This window comes from Protopterus annectens, chromosome 2.part0 (genome assembly GCF_019279795.1).
Source record: "Protopterus annectens isolate FY-2018-M chromosome 2.part0, PAN1.0, whole genome shotgun sequence".
Classification (NCBI taxonomy): domain Eukaryota; kingdom Metazoa; phylum Chordata; order Ceratodontiformes; family Protopteridae; genus Protopterus; species Protopterus annectens.
In genome coordinates this window covers 735,486,506-735,498,556 of record NC_056728.1, presented here as the reverse complement: position 1 = coordinate 735,498,556, position 12,051 = coordinate 735,486,506, and the positions used below count along the sequence as shown (strand labels likewise).

General features: G+C 37.6%; 1 protein-coding gene across 1 annotated transcript in view; it reads left to right on the top strand.

Moving 5' to 3' along the window:
- The window catches only part of LOC122792777 (atrial natriuretic peptide receptor 1-like), a 1,260,614-nt gene that overhangs the window by 381,446 nt on the left and 867,117 nt on the right, over window positions 1–12,051 (top strand). The gene's annotated exons all lie outside the window — the stretch shown is intronic.

The following is a 12,051-nucleotide window of genomic DNA, read 5'->3' as shown; positions in this document are numbered from 1 at the left end:
GATTAAAATGTATATTTACTTGATAGGACACTGTTTGCCATTACCCAGGCTATGGCTGAAAACCATCCTTTATCATTCTTTCCATTTGGTCAGTTAACAAGTGACAAAGTAAAAAACAAAGGGATGTGAAAGGACACAGACAAACAGTCTGCGGTTTCTCAACCTCAAAACACAAGCTTAGCTTGCAGCCAATCTTTTAACACAGTACTGATTTTAAACCATTTCCTAACTTTTCCTAAGCCTCCCAGTTGTATTAGATGTCTACTGCAGACATATAATGTTACATAAAAACAGTGGTTAGCTCCTAGTTTTTGTGCATAATAGGAAAGAAGCTGCTGGTTTAAAATGGCCTTGTGGATCTTGGATCACACAAATGGAATGTAGCACTATATGACACAGTTATACAAAATGACAAAGCAAAACTTCAGCCTTCAAGAGGTGACAGGAACATTTGCTGCTGGATACAATATAATGGAGTGTAATGAACTACAGAAGGCAGAGATCTTTTTTTTGGTCTTATTGGCCAGGATGGCCATCTGCACTTGGCTGGTGGGACAGGAGACAGAGGTATACCAAACCTGTGTCATCCACTCCTAACTGCTGGAATGTTTTATATATGCCCTGCACTTACAGTGAGAGGGCATGTAATGTCATAGGCACATGCCCTTACATTTCTACCCCTGAGTTATGGAGTTCCACCCTTCTTTCTGTTCTCATGCATGTTTATGAAGCACTATTCTCCAGAGAGCAACATTGTTTTGCAAAAGTCCAGACCATTGTCTCAGGAAAAGTGAGATGACCATCTGTCATTCAAGCCTTCTCCACCACAGACACTCTCTAACTTCCCAGGTCATTATTCAATCTTCAAGTGCCAGTGTTAAAGGTGGACACCCTGCTCCTGTGCCAGTGGGCAGAGATCCTATCAGTTAAGATAGAAGGGAGTGAGGAAGGACAATAAGAAGGAAAAACATTTAAAAGAATACTCTGTCTTTATTCATTCTTTTATAATAATTAATTCATTGTATAATTCAGTCTCTGTGGACATCATTATGCACCTCACTCAGGTCTGCCATTTCCTGCCTTATTTCCTTTACTTTTTCCTTTATCCAGTCATCCCATATACTATACAGTAGGAAGGAAGGAAGATCCAAAAATGTCATGTTTCATCACTTTCTTGACTACATTGTTTGCAAAAAATTCAGCAATAAAACACAAACCTGATGCAAGTTTAAACAGCTGTATTAAGCCTTCCTCCACTATACTGTATGGCTATTGTCAAGGTGCTATGGTTTATTTGGACCTAGAAAAGTGACAAGGAGACTGGCAGCTGGCAGTTTTTGATGACATCTTGGCAGATGCCCAATGAGGCATAACTCTATTTGATATAGTACCTTATGCAGATGTGGTTATGTGCAGTCAGACATGTAAGACAAGCACATGAGAAAGGTATCGGGGAAGAGACCCAGGCAGTGACTACCCATCCAGTAGTAGTTAATTCAGGAAAAAAATTACATTAATAACAACAAGGTGCTGGACATCTTCTGAAAGTGCCTGACATAACAGCTTGACTATATTAATGTCAGCAACTTTGCTAGATTTTAGAAAATAAGGGAAAATAAGGGAGACAGTCAATAAGGTCAAGTGAATATGAGATTAGGAGAGTAAGAGGCTGAAAATAGAAAGGAAGAAGGTGGCAGAGATGTATATTATGGGGTAGTAAGGGAGTAAACAACACAGGAAGGGTAAATGTTAGGGGAGATGTTATGGAAGGACTTGAGTAGAAGGAAACAAAGTCAGCTGTGGTGATGTGATATGTATGGGGTAGAAGAAGCAAGGTGGGGGTTATCACAATGAAAGTGTGATGGCAGTGCAGTTAGTGACGGGGAGGGAAATGGTGGTCAGATGTGGAAATTAGCTTATAGATACTCTGCAGTTGCATAGTCTTCATTTCTTTAAGTGTTTTTTCAATGTTGTTTTAAAGGGTTGTGCATTATTTATGAGTCTGACTGAACTTTGAAGGTTGTTCAAAAGTTTAGAGATACGAAGAATAAAGAGATCCCCTATGAGAGTTTTCAGATTTTTGGGGCTTGAGCAGACTGAGTTCTTTGGCATGTAGGTTTTTATTTGTCGACTGTTATTGAATGAGTTAGACAGAGATTACGTTTTAGATATTTGATATACCAACTTATATGCTATGACTAACTGACAGAAGGAAATCTAGCAAGGGAGTTCAAGTCAGTTAAAGGTATCTTGTGGTGGGCAGGGATGTGCTCAGTTTGGGAGGTTGTGAACAAATGTACCGATTTTGTTGCTGCACTGTTCAAGTTTGAATCATGTTGAAAAGTGGAGATGGCAAACATTGTTGTGACACTTACAGGAGTTTGGCACTAGAAGGGAATTGGCTGCAACCTCCCTGATGTGGTTTCTCAGGAAATGTTTGGCTGTATAAAAAGATCTGGGCTTAATTATGCAAAAAAGAGAGTTATGCAAAAGTGTTATTTCACCAGATGTGGAAAACACATGACAGGGTACAGTAAGAATTGTAAGTAATAACATTTTTTATAAATATCTTTATTAAATCACAGCTAGAACACTGACACAGATACATGTATATTAATAGAAAAGAAAACAAATTGTAGTAACATTTTTGTTTTCATGCAGTATACACATTCCATTTTTACAATTATCATTCATTCCTGCATTACATAAATTGGTCAGTTCTTGCTTCCCCTTAAACCTTTCTCTTCCTCCTGAGCATTATTCTGCAGATATTGTTCCCAGAGATTTCTACAAACTCTTATGTAATTTGCTCTTTCCTTTTCTAAAGATCCAACCTTCAGTTCTTTTATCTCCTTTAAAATTAGATTTTGATTTTTATTTTCAACTTGTTGCTGTGTTGGTAGTCAATAACAAAACTTAGTAAGGCCTTACTATGTCTAGGCAATTCAGAACCTTTTGTCCCAACTCAAAATAATAATTCCCTTAGTTACAACAATTTGATTCCCCAGCATTATTGACAATATACCTTGTAGGGCATTTTTAAAATATGCCAACTCATTACATACCCAAAAAGACATGCTCCCAATTATCTCTCCTTTTCTCATCACATGTGTAGCATTTGCTATCAGCCTCAGGAAAATTTTTCTGAAGTCTGCCAGAGGTATAAAATATATTTGCAAACACTTCTGAGCAAAAATCATAAACCAGCTGGACTTGTTAGATACTTGGGAGCATTATAGATGTCTTCCCAATCTTTTCTATACTCCTCTGATTGATTCTTATAGTTACCGTGCAATATATACTTTATATGGCCTTGATTCTTATAGTTACATGCAATATATTTTGTTTGCCCTACTAATTATTCCTTTCTAACAGCTGCTTCTGTAGTTGTCTCAACTAAAAACTCTATCAGAGCTGATCTTTCACCCAGCAGTCTGTAGCCATTTCCTGGTTATCAAAGCAAGACTCAAAGCTAAGGCTGCTTTGCTACTTTTACCTGTTACTAAATAACTGTTTTAGAACATAGCCACATATATTGTGACCCTGTTATTGCCTCAAGTGCCACAGGCTATATCTTGGTGGTGGTACTGAATGATGCTATTAGGTATCTTATAGTGACAGCTTTAACCTCATTGAGGCCAAAAATGTGGTATATGCTCTTTTAGAATCTTTCATCAGGGTGGCTTTTCCATAGAAAATACTGACTGCCAGAGGGACTAACTTTATGTTAGACCTGCTGACCTGTTTGTGGCAGGGCTTTGGAATAAAGCAGCTAAAAACTGGATACTACTTTTCTCAAAACTGTCCATCTTCTATGTGCCTTCAAGGAGATGCCTCAAGAATCCACAGGTTGTTTACCATTAGAGCTACTTTATGGTCACATGGTGAGGGGAACCCCCTTAGAATTAATTCAAGATGAGTGGGAGGGTGAGTGAGATTCCTAAAAATAATTTGCCATGCAATATGTGCAAAAATTCAGGACTTAGGGACTTCATAAGGTTGGAAGAGCATCTCCTTGCACCAGCACAAAAGAAACAAAAGATTTGGTATGGTCAGACAGTGAGACCTGAATACATATGGGTAGAGAAGAGGTAAAAGGTAATTAAAAAATACATTTCAAGTACTGTATGGTTTGTCTTTTACCTCTTTAATGCAGGTGAGCAATGGTAATTACATGGTAGAGTTTCAAGAAAGAGGCAAAAACACAAACTTTACCATTTTAAGGTAATGAAATCCTACCACAAAAAGACATTCAGTGGTAGGCAGTACATTCAGTGGCTTACATGAGGAATGAGAGGCAAGTCTTGTGGTAGACTTTCTCATTGAGGCTCAGTCTGACACTTCAATGAATGCGCTATTTCTGTCACAGCAGTTATATCCTACTTCTGTTCAGGAAATCTGAGCAGTACTTCAGGTATTTGGGTGGGGTGTTTGACAGCAACTTAAGCCCCAGCTGCTTGAATACCAAGAACTCACAGCCAGACACTTAGACAACAGTAAATCCATCTGACCAGCTGCTCATGCTTGAACTTGAATGTGAGTTCAACAATGAAGCTGCCACACCATCTGCTCATGTGCTAGGAGACAGATATAAGCAAGTACTTACCGAGAACCAGGTAAGTGGCAAAGGGGAGCCAGGAGTGTGTTTTTAGGTTTAGGGTGGGGAATGGAGTGGAGCATGGACTTTAGGAATAGGGAGGAGGATGGGAATTTTGGATTTATGGAGGTTTGGGGGACTTTAGGGTTAGGAACTAGAGGGGAGCTTTTTGGGTTAAGGGTAACAGTTCTGGGAGGGATAGCTAACATTACAGGAAATGGGTAAGTGAGACTTGAGAGCACTTGCCAAAATGAGTGAGTGGCAATGAAGACATATGCCTCAATCAAATGTGTATCAAGCACATGTAGTAGATCACTTGGGTATATATTCACTTCTAAGCCATGATGTACTCAACTGATGTAACATACTGTAGACACAGGAACTCAAAGAACAATCAAAGGAATAGAATGTTCCAGGGTAGAAAAGACAAAAATGTGTTAATCTGTTACCACAAATGCAAAAGGCATTCCAGATTAATGAAGTGGGTGATGCAGTTATAGGAATGTGCACATCACCCAAGCTACAATTACTGAGGGTTTCTTAAGAAAACTAGTTTATGGTCTAGAAGTGGAAAGTGGAAATGCTGAGAATTATATATTTTACTAGATGTATGAAATTTATAACTTCCCTTTTTATTAATGATGCATTTGGCTATAATACAGGAGAACTGTTTTCACACTCATTGCTTCCCACAAAATCTGCATTGCCTCTTGTGAAATGGAGCCAACTTTGTTTTCCAAACAACCTGCTTTAAGAGACAGAAAAATTGTTTTGATTGAAGCATTAACATGTGGGGAATAGTGAGCCAGTACTATTGCTAACTTGCAGAGAAAGTTGTATCATGGCATGATACAACCTGTTATCCCAGAGAAAGGGGGCTCTAACTGTGGTACTCTGTCTATAATTTGTAGCTAGTGAATATTTTAGTCACTTAGTAAAATCTAGGCTACAATAAGAATAAAATGTATAGATACAGCTAGAATCATTTAGCTTTCAAATCCATCCATCCATCCATCCTCAACCCCCTTTTCCTATTTTACAATCAGCTACTGGCTTGTATATTTAAATTGCTGTTTCTAGTTTTCTACTTAATTTCTATTAACATGTTTTCATTTATTCAGTTACAAACATTTGTGTCTGGTGTATTATGTGTTAGTGTATAATGCTAACCTCACAGCATTGATGTAACTGCTGGCATCTGCCCTGTTTAAAGATAGACTATTAGACTTTAAGTTACTATTGTTTAATATAATGACTGACTCATTATAAAATGTACAGTGATTGACACAGTGTTGCCAGAATTGGTTTAGCTGGTAGAATAGTATATTTATAATACAGAGAAAAGTTCATGGCACCAGGGAGGAATCAATAGCCCCTTATGTGAAGCACTGTTTGTGTTTGAATGAGAAGTCATTTTTATTAGGTCTCAAGTTACTGTTGGTAAAATTGCATTTGATGACACCGGGTTAAAACCAAGATGGATGATATCCTGAAGAGCCAGTTATAATTCTATTATCTAGCTGTACAGGGTAAAGCTTATTTGAGTGTGGCAGGTATTGGTCATGCCCAGGATAGTAGCGTGCATTTGCTGTATCTTATTTGGTGGTCAGTGTTACAGACTGTGAGAATCTAGCCCCTATCATGTATATCATATAAATTGGTATCATCAGTATAGGATTTAAAGCCAGTGGACTTAATATTACTTCCTCTTTAGTAAAGAAGAAGATCCTTTAACTTAATGGAGGAAATCCTTTACCTTAATTCCTTACATTTCCACCCCTCTTTAGCTGAGTACTTGTTTTTAATTTTGCAACCTGGATTTTTTTTACAGTTGTAGTACAATGACATCTTCTATAAATATGTCTACTTAAGTGGGACCATTTTTTAGTGGATATCATCTCTGAAATGTTGTAGTATAAATGCATAGATGAGATGGTCGTCTGCAAACTTAGTTAACCATAGGTCTGGCAGGCTAGTTTGAAGGTCTGAGAAATATGTGCCAAATAGGAGAGGAACTAAAGCTGAGCCTTGTGGTACACCACTGGTTACCTTTTGCTTTCAGAAGTGGCACCTGAACATGGGTACTGTCAGATAACCAATTATCCATCCACTGCATGATATAAAGATTTATATTAAGATTTACAAGTCTGTCAGTAATACCTGCAGGTCAAAAGCCTTGATTGGTATAGAGATGCTGTATGAAATTAATGAGATTAATGAGGGAGGACCTTCATTTGAGAAAGTCAAATTGATGAGGGTGCAGGGTTAAGAGATTTTCAATGTCCAGATTAATGAAGTCTGAGACAAGGTGCTTTTAGAGCAAGGGTTCCAATGACAGGTGAGTGTAAGAAACAAGTTGCTGTTTGCAGGTCAGTTCCTCTTTGATGGTATAGTTTGCATTTATAAATTAAGTATCTGGTCAGTGTAGTGCCTCAATATTCATTAGGAGTAAGGATATGAGATGTTAACAAACTATTTCCTGTAGTCCATACTTTGATTGCCTCATCCTCAGTTTGCCTACTGTGGGACTCTGAGCAAGTCACATAACCAGACAGCACTCACAAGCAATAGGGTAATTGGGCTAGGCTTTTCACATATCTAATCACTACCAAAGAATCCATAAACCTATTTCACAGTTTAAGTTAAAGGTTCTGTACTGGTTGCTATCTATCTAGGTTGAGTCTTTTGTTTTTCTGTGGTCCTGTGTAAGTATTTCTTGCTCCACATCAAATTATTGCCCATTTTTTTCATCCAGTTAAACTATTTACTCTGTACTTCTCTTCAGGCATGAAGTTTAACAGGTATAAATGAGGTCTTAGGTTCTAAGAAATTGTTGACGTTATGTTGAAGTAGAATGCCATGCCTATCCATGGTCTACAGAACCATCTCAAATAATCCATTGGTATAACCAGATAACACGTTACCCTTTTGATGTATTTGATGTTGTTTCTGTTCATAAAATGCTCAAGCTTTTCAGAGATAAATTGTGATCCGTTATCAGACATGATCTGTTCAAGTAACCCATTTCTAGAAAATGTGGCTCTTAAAACCATAATTGTTTTCTGTGATTCAGGTGACATCATAAATAAAACTGGAAAATTTAGAATGAGTATCAATCTGCTGTCAAGAATCCAAAATTTCCCTTTAGCTTCAAGGAGGGTAAGACAAGATAGCCCTTGGGAGAATTTGAGGCTACCCATGCAGTTATCTAAATTTTCCTTGAAGGTGGCAAGGGTAAGACTCTTCTTGACGTATAGAGGAAATTTTATTCCAAAGGTGAGGGATATGTTGTGGTATAACTCGATCACACCATGTCTAATTTACCTTTGGATAAAGGTTCAGTTCCTTTAACCGATTATTTGAGGTATCATTAGTTCTGCAAAGGAATAGGAAATCAGATATAGTTGGATCTTTCCGATAGGCTAGACATAGATTTCCATAGAGGAGTCTGTAAGAGACTGAGTACAGACACACATCTGCCATTCTCTTCTGATAACTAGGATTATTGAGGCCACTGATATTTCTAGTAATGAATCCCTGAGGACTCTCAAGTTGTGTGATATATTTAGACAAATACATGCCAAAATGCATTATATTCAATAATGACTCTGACAGGATAATGATTAAAGATGAATTAGGACTTCTTTGGCTATAGTGAAGATGTCTTTGGAAATTAGATGGGCGAGATAAAAGGTTTTCTGAACTATTGCACAGGCATAGTCAAATGATAAAGAATTATAAACAAGAGTGCCTATATCCCTTACAAGTGAACCTCTTTTGTCAAACAAAATGAACTATGCTAAATTTTTATATTTAATTTGAGACCATTGTCCTTGCACCAGTTATTAACATGGTCTAACCCAGATTGGAGCAGTTGTAAGTTAGATGAAGATGAAACAACACACAGTTTGCAGCCGTCTGCAAACTTAGTTAACCATAGGCCAGGAGGGCTGGTCTGAAGGTCTGAGATATATATGCCAAATAGAAGAGGGCCCAAAACTGAGCCTTGTGGTACATCACTGGTTACCCTTTTTCCTTCAGAAGTGGCACCTGTACATGGCTACTGTCAGATAACCAATTAGCTATCCACTGTATGATATAAGGATTTATATTCAGATTTACAAGTCTGTCAATAATACCTGTTGGTCAAAAGCCTCGACAGGTATAGATATGCGGTATGTAAGTGATGAGATTAATGAGGGAGGACCTTCCTTTGACAAAGTCAAACTGATGAGGGCCAAGGGTTATGAGATTTTTAATGTCCAGATTAATGAGATCTGAGCTAATGCACTCCATAGCTTTACATATAATGCTAATGAGACTAATGGGGGTGTAAGTTACCAGGGTCTGTGGTTGGTCCACCCTTGTGCAATGTCATTACAATAGCTATTTACCAGGCGTCAGGAGTATAACAGTGGATAGAATTAGATTAAAGAGATCAAGTAGGGGATCAGAAAGGCCATATTTGGCACTGATAATCAGGTAAAATGGAATGTTGTCAAGGCTGATGGATGAAGTATGAAAGGTGGTAAGTCCAAAGATATAGACAGAGATAAATATTTGACTAGAGACGGTGATGCATATTATTTATTCTTCTAGAAATTACATAGGAGAAGGACAGAGTGTTAGTTTTTTATTCTTATCAGAAGATAAGTCTGAAAAAAGTTTCTTGGCTCATACTACCCAGTCTAACTACACAGGAAGTTTATGGATGGATGATGCCTCCTGAGTTAATAGAAAATTGTTCATCTGCACAGCTAAAATTAACATTCTGCTAGACCCATCCTACTGATCAAGTCATTTAGGAGCAAATTGGAATTGTAGAATCCTTTTGTATAATAAATACATTTGCACAAAATTCAATAAAGCTGGGCAATGACATCATGCTTCCTTTTCCTGTCTGTATATGCTCTACTATAAAATGCATTGTCTTTATGTAAAAGAAGTGATACTGAATTTTGGGTTAACTTCTTACGCCATATCTCCAAAAAAGTGAAAGCAAGCCCATCCTGTCCTTTTCAAGTATTAGATATTACACTTAGATTTATTATATAAATAAAATGTTTTATGTTACATCCAAACCCATAATTCTCTGCATCTTAGTTCAGGCCATACACTTTGTTTTTAAATCCCCACTAGGAGCTGGATATCATGTGTGCTGCCAGAAGAAGCTGGCCAGTGACAAGCAATGCTGTACACGATGTGTGATTCATAGTACAAAGCAGGTAGCAGTGGAAGTGTCCATGAGAAAAGAGTATCCAGCCTAAAAGGACTACAGAGTTCACAGTGACACAGGTGACATAACTTTGAGAGATGTGAAATCAGCCCGTTGAAAAGAGGCAGATCATTTCCAATCCCTCCTGATTTGCAATCTTATTTACCTCTTCATGCCTTCATCCTTTATTATCTCCAATATTCATATCATTTTCAGATTACCATGCCTAGATATTGTCTCTAATAATATAATTTTCCATGTTGTTGATGTCAGTTCATCTTGACTAATGTCTGCTTCATTGCATAACTAACATTATGTAAACTGTTTACATTTTATTGCCCATCTCATCCTTCTTCTTTTTTTCTACATGGATTTGTCTCAATTTCATCTTTGCAATCTGGTTTAGTAAGCCAGTACCCCTAGTAATGCCTGTCCATGTGTTAATTTCAACTTGTTATTCTAAAGATGCTTTTCTCCCTGGGCCTCCGTTGAAAATGGGCTGTGTCCCAGTCAGACTTTCCTAGTTAAATAAATAAATAAAGAAAGAAAGAAATATTCCCCTACGCTTTTCTCTCATTGTCCTCTGGAGGGATCCATTCTAATTTTTGTTATTCTTGTTGCCATCTTTCTGTCATTTTAACCCCCCAGAATGGTGAGAGTAAAGCATTCAGGCAGCCAAAATACAGATAGTAAGAGTGGTTTAAGTTGTAGAATATAGTATATCAGCACAGAGCAACCGTAGCATGATAACACCAGTCATTTATATGCATGCTGCGCACAAGGGTCAGCATATAGTTATTATTATCATACAGTCAGATTCACTAATGCTTTAAAAACTTATGAATTATGCCACCCCCTGCCTAATAAACTGGTTCATTTGTGTTAGGATTGTATTTGTCCTTTTTCCTTGTATTTGGACAAATAATACATTTTGCTGATAAGTGTAAGGTTTTCTGAATATGGTCCATAGTCTTCTAGGATTAACAGGAAGATAAATGCATAATAATGTGTACAGCTATAAAGCATCATTATAGTTTGTCAAACAACATGAAAGATACGGGTTAAGCATAAAGCAGCTAAAAACCCATGTAAAGTGAGCTAGATGGTCAGATGGGGTTTGAATCCCACTATTGCCAACCAATGTGAAGACAAAATAGTGGTCCTATAATTTCCAAGATGATAAATATGAAATAAGGAGTACAGCTAGAAAGCATCATTATAGTTAGAGAAAGCAAATAATAGGATATGGGCCAAGCATAAAGGAGAGAAAATCATTTTAAAGAGGATTTAATGATGAGATGGGGTTTGAATTCTACCAAGTGGAATGTAAAATAGTGGACAAGGGCTAGTGGTATTGCCGCATTCTAGTGCCCTCCATTAAATTTAAAATAATTTAATCTAAAATTCTTAAATATGTTGGCCACTAGAGTTATCATTTCTTGAGTCAAACCACTGGTGCCACACAGATTAAAGTCTAAAAAAGGGCTCACAAATGTGACTAACTAAGCAGTTCACTAAGTGTAGCTTGGCTTCAAGACCATACAGGAACTATTCATTGCTGTACCAGGTATAGGTCTTCCCCATGCACACTGCCATTCACACTGAACACCCTACCAAGCAATGCCTTTGGCCTAGCTCAACAGACTCCTTTATCATCACCATCAGTGTATTTTAGTGCTCACCCACACATAAACACAATCACACAAGCATGCACACACAAAAATTAATTTCCAGGAAAAACAGGTATTATTCTTCAGCACTATAGCCTTCAGCCCTGGCCCAAAGTAGTTATGAAAGTTACCAGGCTGGAGACCTCATAGTTAGTATTCAATAAGCCAAATCATGGGTTTCCTCTGGGTGGTTTCTTCCCACATTCCAAAGACATGCAGTAAGTGGACTAGACACTCTAAATTACCTATAGGTGTGACTGGGTATGCAAGTGTATGGTATGTAAGAACAGTGGCAGCAGGGCTAGCCACCTAGCAGTGTGAACTATGTGAACCTTGGCACTAGATGATTAACACTGTTGAAGCGACACCCCCGACTCCATGTGTTAAAAGGGAAAAGGGTTTGTGAGTGGATGTATTTTAAACATAAATGATAGCACATAGCAAAGCAGTATGGTCAATGAGGTGGATGCCAACAGCTTTATCAGTAGTTAGCTACAAATACCATCTTCTCAGTTAACAAATGCATAAATTGAAAACTAACCAGTTGCATTTAAAGATAATAAATAAAA